Source organism: Polypterus senegalus, chromosome 15 (genome assembly GCF_016835505.1).
Source record: "Polypterus senegalus isolate Bchr_013 chromosome 15, ASM1683550v1, whole genome shotgun sequence".
NCBI lineage: Eukaryota > Metazoa > Chordata > Cladistia > Polypteriformes > Polypteridae > Polypterus > Polypterus senegalus.
The window spans coordinates 137,343,685-137,355,855 of record NC_053168.1 but is presented as its reverse complement, the minus strand read 5'-3'; the positions used below and the strand labels follow the sequence as shown (position 1 = coordinate 137,355,855).

The following is a 12,171-nucleotide window of genomic DNA, read 5'->3' as shown; positions in this document are numbered from 1 at the left end:
TGTGTTGCAGAGCCGCGGGGGATGGCTTTCCTGTGCTTTATTAACAACTAATTACCATATATACTCGGGGATAAGTCGGGTTTGTGTCTCGCACCCTCATACTCCTTTATCGTAAGAGCACCCCTTATCTACGATGGAGCATTCGATCAGAAGAAAATGTGAAGTTTTAAATTTAAAAGTCGTCGTAGTGGCAAAAGAAATTGGTAACTGAGCTGCTGCAACAAAATTCGAGGTGTCTGAGCAACTGATGTAGAGATTGGAGAAAAAAACGAAGTGTATTTTTGAACGGGCGTATAAGTCGGGGTCTGATTTTATGATCGATTTCTGAGGATGTGCTCGGAAGACGCGTCAAAAGAAAGCTGGGAATGCGTGGCAGCCATGATACGCACGTGTATTGGTTCAGATCATGAAGTATAAACCAGCCCTGATGCAAAACAGCAACACTACTGTGCCCCCCTACCACCATGATTAATAACAGTGTAAATGATTTAATTCGTTAATTTATTCACCGTATACACTTACGGATAAGTTCATCCGCAGATAAGTCAGGGCTTGATTTTACCATCTAATTTCTGGTACAGGGGGTCCTTGGGTTACGAAAGTTCTGTTCCTACAACAGTGATGTAACGCGTATTTTGGTGTAAGTCGAAACACACTCGAGCCTAAGTCACTTACCTATCTTAACACATTTGCAAAATCATAATCTAGAACATAAAAAAACGAACAAATATACTGTACTACACACTGTACTGTAGTAACAGAAAAAATGAGTGTAAAAAAATCCTTTCCTTTATTCCTTCACATGTCTCAATTTAAGTTTTTATGGTAGTGAGTGTTGTAAACTCGACACGTTGTAGCCCGAGGACCCCCTGTATTTTAAAATGTCGCTCGTATAAGTCAAATGTGGAAAACTCACGCTATTGGTACCAAGAGATTCTGATATGCTAACACCTGCCCACCTGCGAGAGTAACCACGGCGCACAGGGTCTTGTTTTTCTATGTGGGTGCGGCAGTGTGCTGTATCAGTGCGTACTCCTCGCCTGTCTGCCTCTATTGTGCCTACGTGACCACACGGTAATACCTGAACTATTCGGAAGCGATGTTTGCACTGATTTGGTCATACAGCTTTATCGTAAGAGCACCCCTTATCTACGATGGAGCGTTCGATCAGAAGAAAATGTGAAGTTTTAAATGAAGTCATTGAAGTAGCGAAAAAAATGGGTAACTGCGTTGCTGCAACAAAATTCAATGCATCTGAGAAACTGATACGAGATTGGATGAGGCAAGAAGTTGTAAAAAAAATAAATAAATAAATAAATAAATGCCGTATTTTTGAACGGGCGTGTAAGTTGGGGTCTGATTTTATGATCGATTTTTCAGGTTTCTCGATTAGACTTATACACGAGTATATACGGTAAATAAAATCCTCTACATGCCCATCAGGAGGCGCTCTGCTGAAGCACTTTTAGCCCCAGCCTCGTTCTACCACCTTGTGCTAAGAAGCACCTCTGGAGGTCTTGTCTGCCTACTGTGATCAGGCACTTGAGTGCTTCCTCCCGATGTACTCATAAGTATTTTTATTTATGTATTTATTAATCAATTGATTAATTGTTTTAACTATATTTCTCATGTTTTTCCTCTGGATGTCCCAAACAAAATGCCAATACTCCCAAGTTCATCATGCAGTTTCTACACCATGTAAATGTATTATTGATTGATGAATTGTATTTATTATCTGTCTGGCGAGTCCCTATCCTTGTTTAGGGTTCTGCTGCTACATCCACCTGAACTCCAATGGATTAATAAAGTTTATCCAATCTACAGAAATAAAAAAAAAAACATTTGTTGGATAATAAATGTTTTGATCCTCATCACAGGCAGTTTTATCTTCTGACAAAGTACAAATCAGTCTGATGAAGAAGCCTGGCGGCCGTCTCAAGGCACCATGTATGTGCGGCACTGAAATAGGCCCCGGCATGCCCTGTGAATTCCCAGATCTTTCCTGTTTTCCCCCAACGCACTGGAAAAACACAAGTACCAAAATATACACTGCTGATGAATGCCAAGAATCAACGGATTCAAAATGTTTTCAGATCAGACTTTTTTTTGGTTTTGCCTTTGTATCCGATACAATACAATTTATTTTTTTGCATAATCCAAAAAAATTACACAAGAAGTGCAGCAATGGTCTTTTAACAGGCCCTGCCTTTTGACAGCCTCCCAGCCATGACTTTCTAAAAAGACAAGGAAAAATCTTCCAAAATAAAAAAATGGAAGAAACCTTGGAAAAGGCAACTCAAAGAGAGACCCCTTCCCAGGTAATTTGGACGTCCAAAAAAAAAAAAAAAGGGTCAATACACAGAACACAAGTAATCCTCAATACAATAGAAATATTGCAAGTGCAGAGCAGAATTCAACAGTAGATGATATCCCATAATAGGATTTGGATTTGTTTAGAGGCCTGGAGACCTCATTCATCAAGCCGTCTCCCCCTATTGGCCATTCCACAGGTGAAACAGCCAATCTGATGAAAGGACCCCTCTACCTGACGATTCCTGTGCTCCTCCATCAGAGATGACTTTACCTTAGGCAAGCAAAACAACCTGGCAGGTGGGCAGTGGCACCAAGTGCCACATTTGAGTACCAAGAAGAGAAACAGAATAGCGGAGGGTTAGTAGTAAATAACTATTATGTTACTTATGGTTTAGTGCTAATAACTAACTACAGAGATATAGCAGTCTGTACAGTTCATCAGCAGCTCTAGTCAGGGTGTGCTACACTGAAGTCGTGAGATTTGAAAGCTGAGACCAAAGGGGCATCTCTTATAGTAGCAGGCAGACCACCCCACAGTTTAGGGGCCCTGTAACTAAAAGCTCGACCTCCCGCTGTTATTTTATTAACCCTTGGGATCCTAAGCCGACCGGCATCTTGAGATCTTAATGTGCGCTCAGGTTTGTAAGTCATGATAAGTGCAGACAAGTAATCCAGACCTCGGCCATTGCCCTGAAGATGACGGTAAAGGGGCCGCGGGTTGATTCGATTTGGCACATTGTGTAGATCAACTAATAATAAATTCCTACTTTCATATGCTGAAAGTTTAGATTCGCAATAAAATATGAAAAACTGCATTTTTTTCCCCCTTCCAAGGAATTGTAAGAATATATAGCAAGGAGGGGACCGCACTGAAGAGAGTGAGGAGGAGAGGAGAGACCAGGAGGGGTCATTTCATGTAAAACAGTTTTTGGGGGAAAACCAGTAGGATTGCGTGATCAAAGGGTTATTCCCCAAAAATCTGATGGGAGGGTTTAAATAAGAGAGCAAAAGTTGCACATTCAAAGACAAAAAGGCAGTCAGTCGTTGTCGAACCTGCTTATATCCTAACTACGGGGTCACGGGGGTCTGCTGGAGCCAATCCCAGCCAACATAGGGCACAAGGCAGGAAACAAACCCCGGGCAGGGCGCCAGCCCACCGCAGGGCACACACCCACACACACTCTAGGGACAATTTAGGATCCTGCATCATCTTTGGACTGTGGGAGGAAACCCATGCAGACACGGGGAGAGAACATGCAAACTCCATGCAAGAAGAACCCAGGGAGCGAACCCAGGTCTCCTAACTGCTCCCTTATGTAATATCATCCATCCATCCATCTATTATCCAACCCGGTATATCCTAACTACAGGGTCATGGGGGTCTGCTAGAGCCAATCCCAGCCAACACAGGGCACAAGGCAGGAAACAAACTCCGGGCAGGGCGCCAGCCCACCGCAGGGCACACTAGGGACAATTTAGGATCGCCAATCCACCTACCCTGCATTATCTTTGGACTGTGGGAGGAAACCCACGCAGACACGGGGAGAGAACATGCAAACTGCATGCAGGGAGGAGGACACAGAAGGCGAACCCGGGTCTCCTAACTGCGAGGCAGCAGTGCTACCCACTGCGCCACCGTGCCGCCCAAGACACAAAGTGCAGGTGGCAAAACAAAAGACTCGAGCTAAACATAGGCACTGACGGCGTGCAGACACAATGTATTAATAGCCACGTGACTCCGGCTTGGGCGAGGCCAACACCAGGAATGCTCAACAAGTCACAACACACGGCCCTTCATCATACAAGAGATGTGAAAACAAGGCAGGGGGGCCGACGGCCACATTCGCATACCACCTTTTACTCCTGAAAGCCTTGAAATTCTGTTGGCACCAAACCCTCAGAAACCCTGAGCAGTAAATCATTTGCAGTTTGCATGTGGAGAAGATATTGCTGCATTAAAACCCGTTTATTTTGAACCCATTTCAATCAATAACACATTAAAACCTCGACGCCTGTGTTCATTCAAGAACGAGGGGAGCAGCCAAATAAGCTGAGCAGGGACCAACCTCGAAAGCGCTGCCAAGGCTCATGTGGAAAAAAAGGACACCCGTTAACTCTTTGAGGGCTGAATATTTTTTCCGAAAAACATAGTTTCTGAAAAACACAACGGTTTCACACAGAAATCAACGTAAAACGTCTGTTGCTGCATGCCGCGGCTATCAGTTTGCCAAGAATGTACAATCTGGTTTCTACCTCTTACCATTGTTAAGTGGCAGTCCTCCTGGCGAACATTGCCGTAGGCGTGTCAGCTACACGATTAGCTGGGGACCAGTCCGCTCAAGCTGCAACCTCACATTCATTTTCAGTCACTTGTATCAAAATTGGAGTCTGGCAAGTCATAGTCCAGTTCAGAGATAATAGACAGAACGTCGTCCTCGGAGTATTTCGCCGTACCCATTCGCTGTGATCCCTCGCCATTATGTCAGTGCCATTTTTGCTCTTGTTTGCATCTTACTACTCACACAAGTGCAGAAAATCTCGGTCAAACCAATGCAGCTAACTTTCCTTCTAGCTACAAAAGTCCATCTACAGTGGTGTGAAAAACTATTTGCCCCCTTCCTGATTTCTTATTCTTTTGCATGTTTGTCACACAAAATGTTTCTGATCATCAAACACATTTAACCATTAGTCAAATATAACACAAGTAAACACAAAATGCAGTTTTTAAATGATGGTTTTTATTATTTAGGGAGAAAAAATCCAAACCTACATGGCCCTGTGTGAAAAAGTAATTGCCCCCTGAACCTAATAACTGGTTGGGCCACCCTTAGCAGCAATAACTGCAATCAAGCGTTTGCGATAACTTACAATGAGTCTTTGACAGCGCTCTGGAGGAATTTTGGCCCACTCATCTTTGCAGAATTGTTGTAATTCAGCTTTATTTGAGGGGTTTCTAGCATGAACCGCCTTTTTAAGGTCATGCCATAGCATCTCAATTGGATTCAGGTCAGGACTTTGACTAGGCCACTCCAAAGTCTTCATTTTGATTTTCTTCAGCCAATCAGAGGTGGATTTGCTGGTGTGTTTTGGGTCATTGTCCTGTTGCAGCACCCAAGATCGCTTCAGCTTGAGTTGACTAAGAGATGGCCGGACATTCTCCTTCAGGATTTTTTGGTAGACAGTAGAATTCATGGTTCCATCTATCACAGCAAGCCTTCCAGGTCCTGAAGCAGCAAAACAACCCCAGACCATCACACTACCACCACCATGTTTTACTGTTGGTATGATGTTCTTTTTCTGAAATGCTGTGTTCATTTTACGCCAGATGTAACTGGACATTTGCCTTCCAAAAAGTTCAACTTTTGTCTCATCAGTCCACAAGGTGTTTTCGCAAAAGTCTTGGCAATCATTGAGATGTTTCTTAGCAAAATTGAGATGAGCCCTAATGTTCTTTTTGCTTAACAGTGGTTTGCGTCTTGGAAATATGCCATGCAGGCCGTTTTTGCCCAGTCTCTTTCTTATGGTGGAGTCGTGAACACTGACCTTAATTGAGGCAAGTGAGGCCTGCAGTTCTTTAGACGTTGTCCTGGGGTCTTTGGTGACCTCTCGGATGAGTCGTCTCTGCGCTCTTGGGGTCATTTTGGTCGGCCGGCCACTCCTGGGAAGGTTCACCACTGTTCCATGTTTTTGCCATTTGTGGATAATGGCTCTCACTGTGGTTTGCTGGAGTCCCAAAGCTTTAGAAATGGCTTTATAACCTTTACCAGACTGACAGATCTCAATTACTTCTGTTGTCATTTGTTCCTGAATTTCTTTGGATCTTGGCATGATGTCTAGCTTTTGAGGTGCTTTTGGTCTACTTCTCTGTGTCAGGCAGCTCCTATTGAAGTGATTTCTTGATTGAAACAGGCAGGTGTGGCAGTAATCAGGAAATTGAACTCAGGTGTGATACACCACAGTTAGGTTATTTTTTAACAAGGGGGCAATTACTTTTCACACAGGGCCATGTAGGTTTGGATTTTTTCTCACTAAATAATAAAAACCATCATTTAAAAACTGTATTTTGTGTTTACTTGTGTTATATTTGACTAATGGTTAAATGTGTTTGATGATCAGAAACATTTTGTGTGACAAACATGCAAAAGAATAAGAAATCAGGAAGGGGGCAAATAGTTTTTCACACCACTGTTAAACAGAACGGTTTGTTTTGGCACCGTTTACAGTTGATTACCATCGTCATCTCCTCCTTTTGACAAAAGTCGCCATCAGCCCTGAAAGAAGTGAGCACAGCAAGAATCAATCCGTCCTCTTCCGGGCCAATTCTTGAAGGAAAATTACTTCCACCCAAAAATGATTTTTATTTTTTTGAAACTGCTACTTACCCATGTCAGTTTGCAGTGATCATTTTTAACCTGATGTTTTCGTGCATAATGAAAGAACAAAAGCTGAGATATAATGGAGCCAAATGGCAACTCGTGCTGCACAACGGCAAACGATGTAAAGAAAAGGAAAAAAAAAAAAAGTGCATGTTACTCGTGTTGCATAATCCACATGTTCATTATCCTGTCATAGGGTAGAAAAACGCTGCAAATGCCTTAATTGTTTGCTAAAATATTAATAGTTACCTCCAGTAAACACACACTCCCATAATTCTGTGCTTCTAAATTGAAGAAAGGCCTTTTGACCAAACAAATGAGGGGGAGAGGCAGGTGGTGCCCACCACTGTACCATCTCTAGGGCACGTCTTCTATCTGAATGCAAACATTTGTGTGAGGTTAACCTGAATCTCCCAACTGGCCGAGTGTGTGTGTGTGTGTGTGTGTGTGTGTGTGCTCTTCAATGAACAGGAATCTCCCCCCATCTACAGTTTCTGAACCAAAACATCATCCGTCTTCCATGATCTGTTTAGAAAATGGACACCTATTAATGCACGCGTGATGCCATACTTCACTGGATTCAGTTAATGCCAAGCCTAAAATCAGAGAAGATGCACACATTGAGCCTGTAATGGCGGAGTCCTAACAAGTGTGAAATGTTGCCAGAACAGAACTGGCTTAAAACACTTTAATTTTATTTAAACAAAATAACATCACATACAATCAAGTCACACATACAGTAGAAATGACTTCATAATAAAACTAGGTGATCAAAAAGGAAAAAAATTAAAAAAAAAAGGGCACTGGCTTTCTGGAGCACTAAACTGGATAAGAGAGCTAAACCAGTAAGAAAATGGTGTCATGACTTAACACTCAGGTGCGTTTAGAGGATTGATAGCTGGAACATTTAATTTTCTAGTCACTTCAAGGACTTTGTTGCTTTTGTAGAACAGTGATTCATATTCTGAAAGAATGCAATCAGACGCAAGTCGTGTAGATGTTTTTAACACCATTTTACGATATCATTTGGGTAAATGTGCTTTTATAGACAGCAGATTCCAACTCAAATTAGGAAAAACTCTCAGTTGATTGTTGGAGGTGGAGAGTTTGTGGCTAACTAAATCTTTCAAAGTAGTAGTTGGTGGAGATTTAAAATTCTTGCTAAAGACACACGCAAAAAATCTTGGCTACATCTGAACTAGACAGACAGACAGACAGAACAAACTTATTTTTTGGCCCCTGAAGGGAATTTGGCTTTTTGCAGAGGCTCTTTAAAAAAATTAACACATAAATAGGCAGTTACAGTGCATAACGGAAAGTATTCACAGCACATCACTTTTTCCACATTTTGTTATGTTACAGCCTTATTCCAAAATGGATTCAATTCATTTTTTTCCTCAGAATTCTACACACAACACCCCATAATGACAACGTGAAAAAAGTTTACTTGAGTGTTTTGCAAATTTATTAAAAATAAAAAAAAATGAGAAATCCCATGTCCATAAGTATTCCCAGCCTTTGCTCAATACTTTGTCGATGCACCTTTGGCAGCAATTCCAGCCTCAAGTCTTTTTGAATCTGATGCCACAAGCTTGGCACACCTATCCTTGGCCAGTTTCGCCCATTCCTCTTTGCAGCACCTCTCAAGCTCCATCAGGTCGGTGCACAGCCATTTTAAGATCTCTCCAGAGATGTTCAATCGGATTCAAGTCTGGCTCTGCTCTGGCTGGGCCACTCAAGGACATTCACAGAGTTGTCCTGAAGCCACTCCTTTGATATCTTGGCTGTGTGCTTAGGGTCATTGTCCTGCTGAAAGATGAACCGTCGCCCCAGTCTGAGGTCAAGAGCACTCTGGAGCAGGTTTTCATCCAGGATGTCTCCGTACATTGCTGCAGTCATCTTTCCCTTTATCCTGACTAGTCTCCCAGTTCCATCCCCACAGCATGATGCTGCCACCACCATGCTTCACTGTAGGGATGGTATTGGCCTGGTGATGAGCGGTGCCTGGTTTCCTCCAAACGTGATGACTGGCATTCACACCAAAGAGTTCAATCTTTGTCTCATCAGACCAGAGAATTTTGTTTCTCATGGTCTGAGAGTCCGTCAGGTGCCATTTGGCAAACTCCAGGCGGGCTGCCATGTGCCTTTTACTAAGGAGTGGCTTCCGTCTGGCCACTCTACCATACAGGCCTGATTGGTGGATTGCTGCAGAGATGGTTGTCCTTCTGGAAGGTTCTCCTCTCTCCACATAGGACCTCTGGAGCTCTGACAGAGTGACCATTGGGTTCTTGGTTCTTGGTCACCTCCCTGACTAAGGCCCTTCTCCCCCGATCGCTCAGTTTAGATGGCCGGCCAGCTCTAGGAAGAGTCCTGGTGGTTTTGAACTTCTTCCACTTACGGATGATGGAGGCCACTGTGCTCATTGGGACCTTCAAAGCAGCAGAAATTTTTCTGTAACCTTCCCCAGATTTGTGCCTCAAGACAATCCTGTCTCGGAGGTCTACAGACAATTGCTTTGACTTCATGCTTGGTTTGTGCTCTGACATGAACTGTCAACTGTGGGACCTTCTATAGACAGGTGTGTGCCTTTCCACATCATGTCCAATCAACTGAATTGACCACAGGTGGACTCCAATGAAGCTGCAGAAACATCTCAAGGATGATCAGGGGAAACAGGATGCACCTGAGCTCAATTTGGAGCTTCATAGCAAAGGCTGTGAATACTTATGCACAGGTGCTTTCTCAATATTTTTTATTTTTAATAAATTTGCAAAAATCTCAAGTAAACTTTTTTCACGTTGTCATTATGGGGTGTTGTGTGTAGAATTGTGAGGAAAAAAATGAATCCATTTTGGAATAAGGCTGTAACTTAACAAAATGTGGAAAAAGTGATGCGCTGGGAATACTTTCCGGATGTACTTTAGGTAAATAAATAGCAGGTAACTGTGGCAAGAGAAATACTGAATCATTATAATGAGTCGATAATGAAGCTATGAGATTTGGAGTTTTTTTTTTGTTTTTTCTGTCCATCCTGGCCATCGGACCTTACTCTTATTCTATGTTAATTAATGTTGGCTTATATTTATTTTTTATTGCGTCTTCCATTTTTCTATCATTTTGTAAAGCACTTTGAGCTACATTTTTTTTGTATGAATATATGCTATATAAATAAATGTTGATTGATTGGATTATTTTTAGTGAAATTCTGATTACAAGTTTAGTTACTGAAGCATAAAAAGCTGCACAGCCACATTTCATACAGTTCAACCTATTTTTGTATTTTAATGGATATCATCATGTCACTTACCTGCTACCAATTCAAAGAGCAGAGGATCGGAGTAGCTACACCTGAAGTTCCTACAAGATGCTGCATGGCCACAGACTCAACGGTGAAATGAGACGAAGGCAGGCTATTGGCAGATAGTGAGACCTGCTGCTGTGTTGGTACAGCAAGGAACAGTGATGAACAAGCAATTACTTCCATATTGAATAACGGATATCATTATTAGTAAATTGAATAAATACATATCTAACACCATACCTTTCTAATATGCTAATACCAGGCCATCTAACCCCATGAGTTTAAATACCTGGGATCAACAGTACAGAGTAATGGGGATTGTGGCAGAGAAGTGAAGAAGAGAGTGCAGGCAGGGTGGAGAAGAGTGTCAGGAGTGATTTGTGACAGACGGGTATCAGTGAGAGTGAAAGGGAAGGTCTACAGGACGTTAGTGAGACCAGCTATGTGATATGGGCTGGAGACGGTGGCACAGGAGACAGAGCTGGAGGTGGCAGAGTTAAAGATGTTAAGATTTCCATTGGGTGTGACGAGGATGGACAGGATTAGGGATGAGGACATTAGAGGGTCAGCTCAGGTGGGATGGTTGGGAGACAAAAATCAGAGAGGCGAGATTGTGTTGGTTTGGACATGTGCAGAGGAGAGGTGCTGAGTATATTGGGAGAAGGATATTAAGGATAGAGCTGACAGGGAAGAAGAAGGACTAAGAGAAGGTTTATGGATGTGGTGAGTGAGGACATGCAGGTGATGGGTGTAACAGAGCAAGATGACGAGGACAGAAAGATATGGAAGAAGATGACCTGCTGTGGCGACCTCTAACGGGAGCAGCTGAAAGAAGGTCATCTAACCCCAGCTAGATCTGCCTCTTCCCCACCATGCGCCCTGCCGCGAGATGCACGTACTTCAGCCTGCACAACTGCAGGCGTTTCATTGTTTTTCTGTCAGAAGCATCCGATAAACGAGTAAAATAAAAAATACACAAAGAAATATGTATATACAAGTTACTTCGACCGTTACTTTAACCATACTCAAGATAAAAATGAAACCATAAAATATGTATCTGAAGTTGCACAGTATTTCTGTTTGAAGACAGAAGGGTTAGCAAGTTCACTTTTCACAAAGGGAGACTGACGGATATCTCAATGAAAACTGAACAGTTCCAAAAACTTAAGTCTGGCAAATTTCAGCAAAAACGAATCCCCAGTTAGTTGAGTTGTTGCACAGACAGATACGACTATTACAGCAGCATGTCGCCCCTAAACAATGGACGCACAGACCGGCCCTACTTCAGAAGGATACTATTAATCATGTGCCTCTATCATAGCAATGGCCATTTCGATCCACTTTACCGAGTACAGAAGAAGAATTCATTTGAACTGCCGGTTTAAGTGAACCGAGTCCAGCGTATATTGGAAATCTGGAAGGTTGGGTTTGGTGGTTCCCTCTGATCACATCACAAATATATAATCATTTCTACATTAATTTGATGTACGTGTGTATATAAATTGCTTATTACACAAATAATTAACTTAACTCATATATCACTGTCTTTTTTCTTTACACAAAGCAAAACACATCTGGTGCATAATTAAAGCAACATGTTTTGTTACAGAAACACAAAGGAGTGAGAATTCTGCCACTCGTAACGACTTGTTTCGAACGCAGATAAATGAGAATCATTAGGCCAGATTTTAGGGTGACTCCACATGACTCTAACAGTCACACAGTTGACAAGGCCCTCTGCTTACACTGAACTGAGCTAAGAGTTAACTTACAAATCAGATCTCTTTGTATCTTTATAAGAGTTTCATCCTTTTATTACTTCCATGTTAATGGAAGTTTGGCGACAAGGTCAAAAATTCACTATTGTGTTAAATTCTGCTTCTGATTCTACAACGCTTATCACATAGAAGGTCTACGGAAAATCCAAATTTCCACAACTTACAATATTTGTCAGGGAATTGGTGTTTTCGTTGCCACTGCGTGGATCACCCGGATGACTACATCCTAGCAAAGACAAATAAAAATTTAGAATGAGTAGTTTCCGAGATGTCAATCCTGAACTACTGAAACAGTCAGAATTTTTAAATTACACCATGATATTGATTTTTGGCCCTACCACTCATTCCTAATCCAGGTTATTGGTGTAGGGAGGAGATCTGTGGCAGAGCGATGGGCATTAAG

General features: G+C 42.2%; 1 long non-coding RNA gene across 1 annotated transcript in view; it reads right to left on the bottom strand.

The window, feature by feature from the left end:
- LOC120515656 overlaps positions 1-12,171 on the bottom strand; it is a 22,734-nt gene extending 10,563 nt beyond the window's left edge. Inside the window, exons 1-3 of the long non-coding RNA XR_005630679.1 lie at positions 12,107-12,171; positions 11,933-11,994; positions 9,997-10,125 (exon numbers count right to left, since the gene is read on the bottom strand). This is a non-coding gene — a long non-coding RNA (uncharacterized LOC120515656). The remainder of the gene's footprint in view (positions 1-9,996; positions 10,126-11,932; positions 11,995-12,106) is intronic.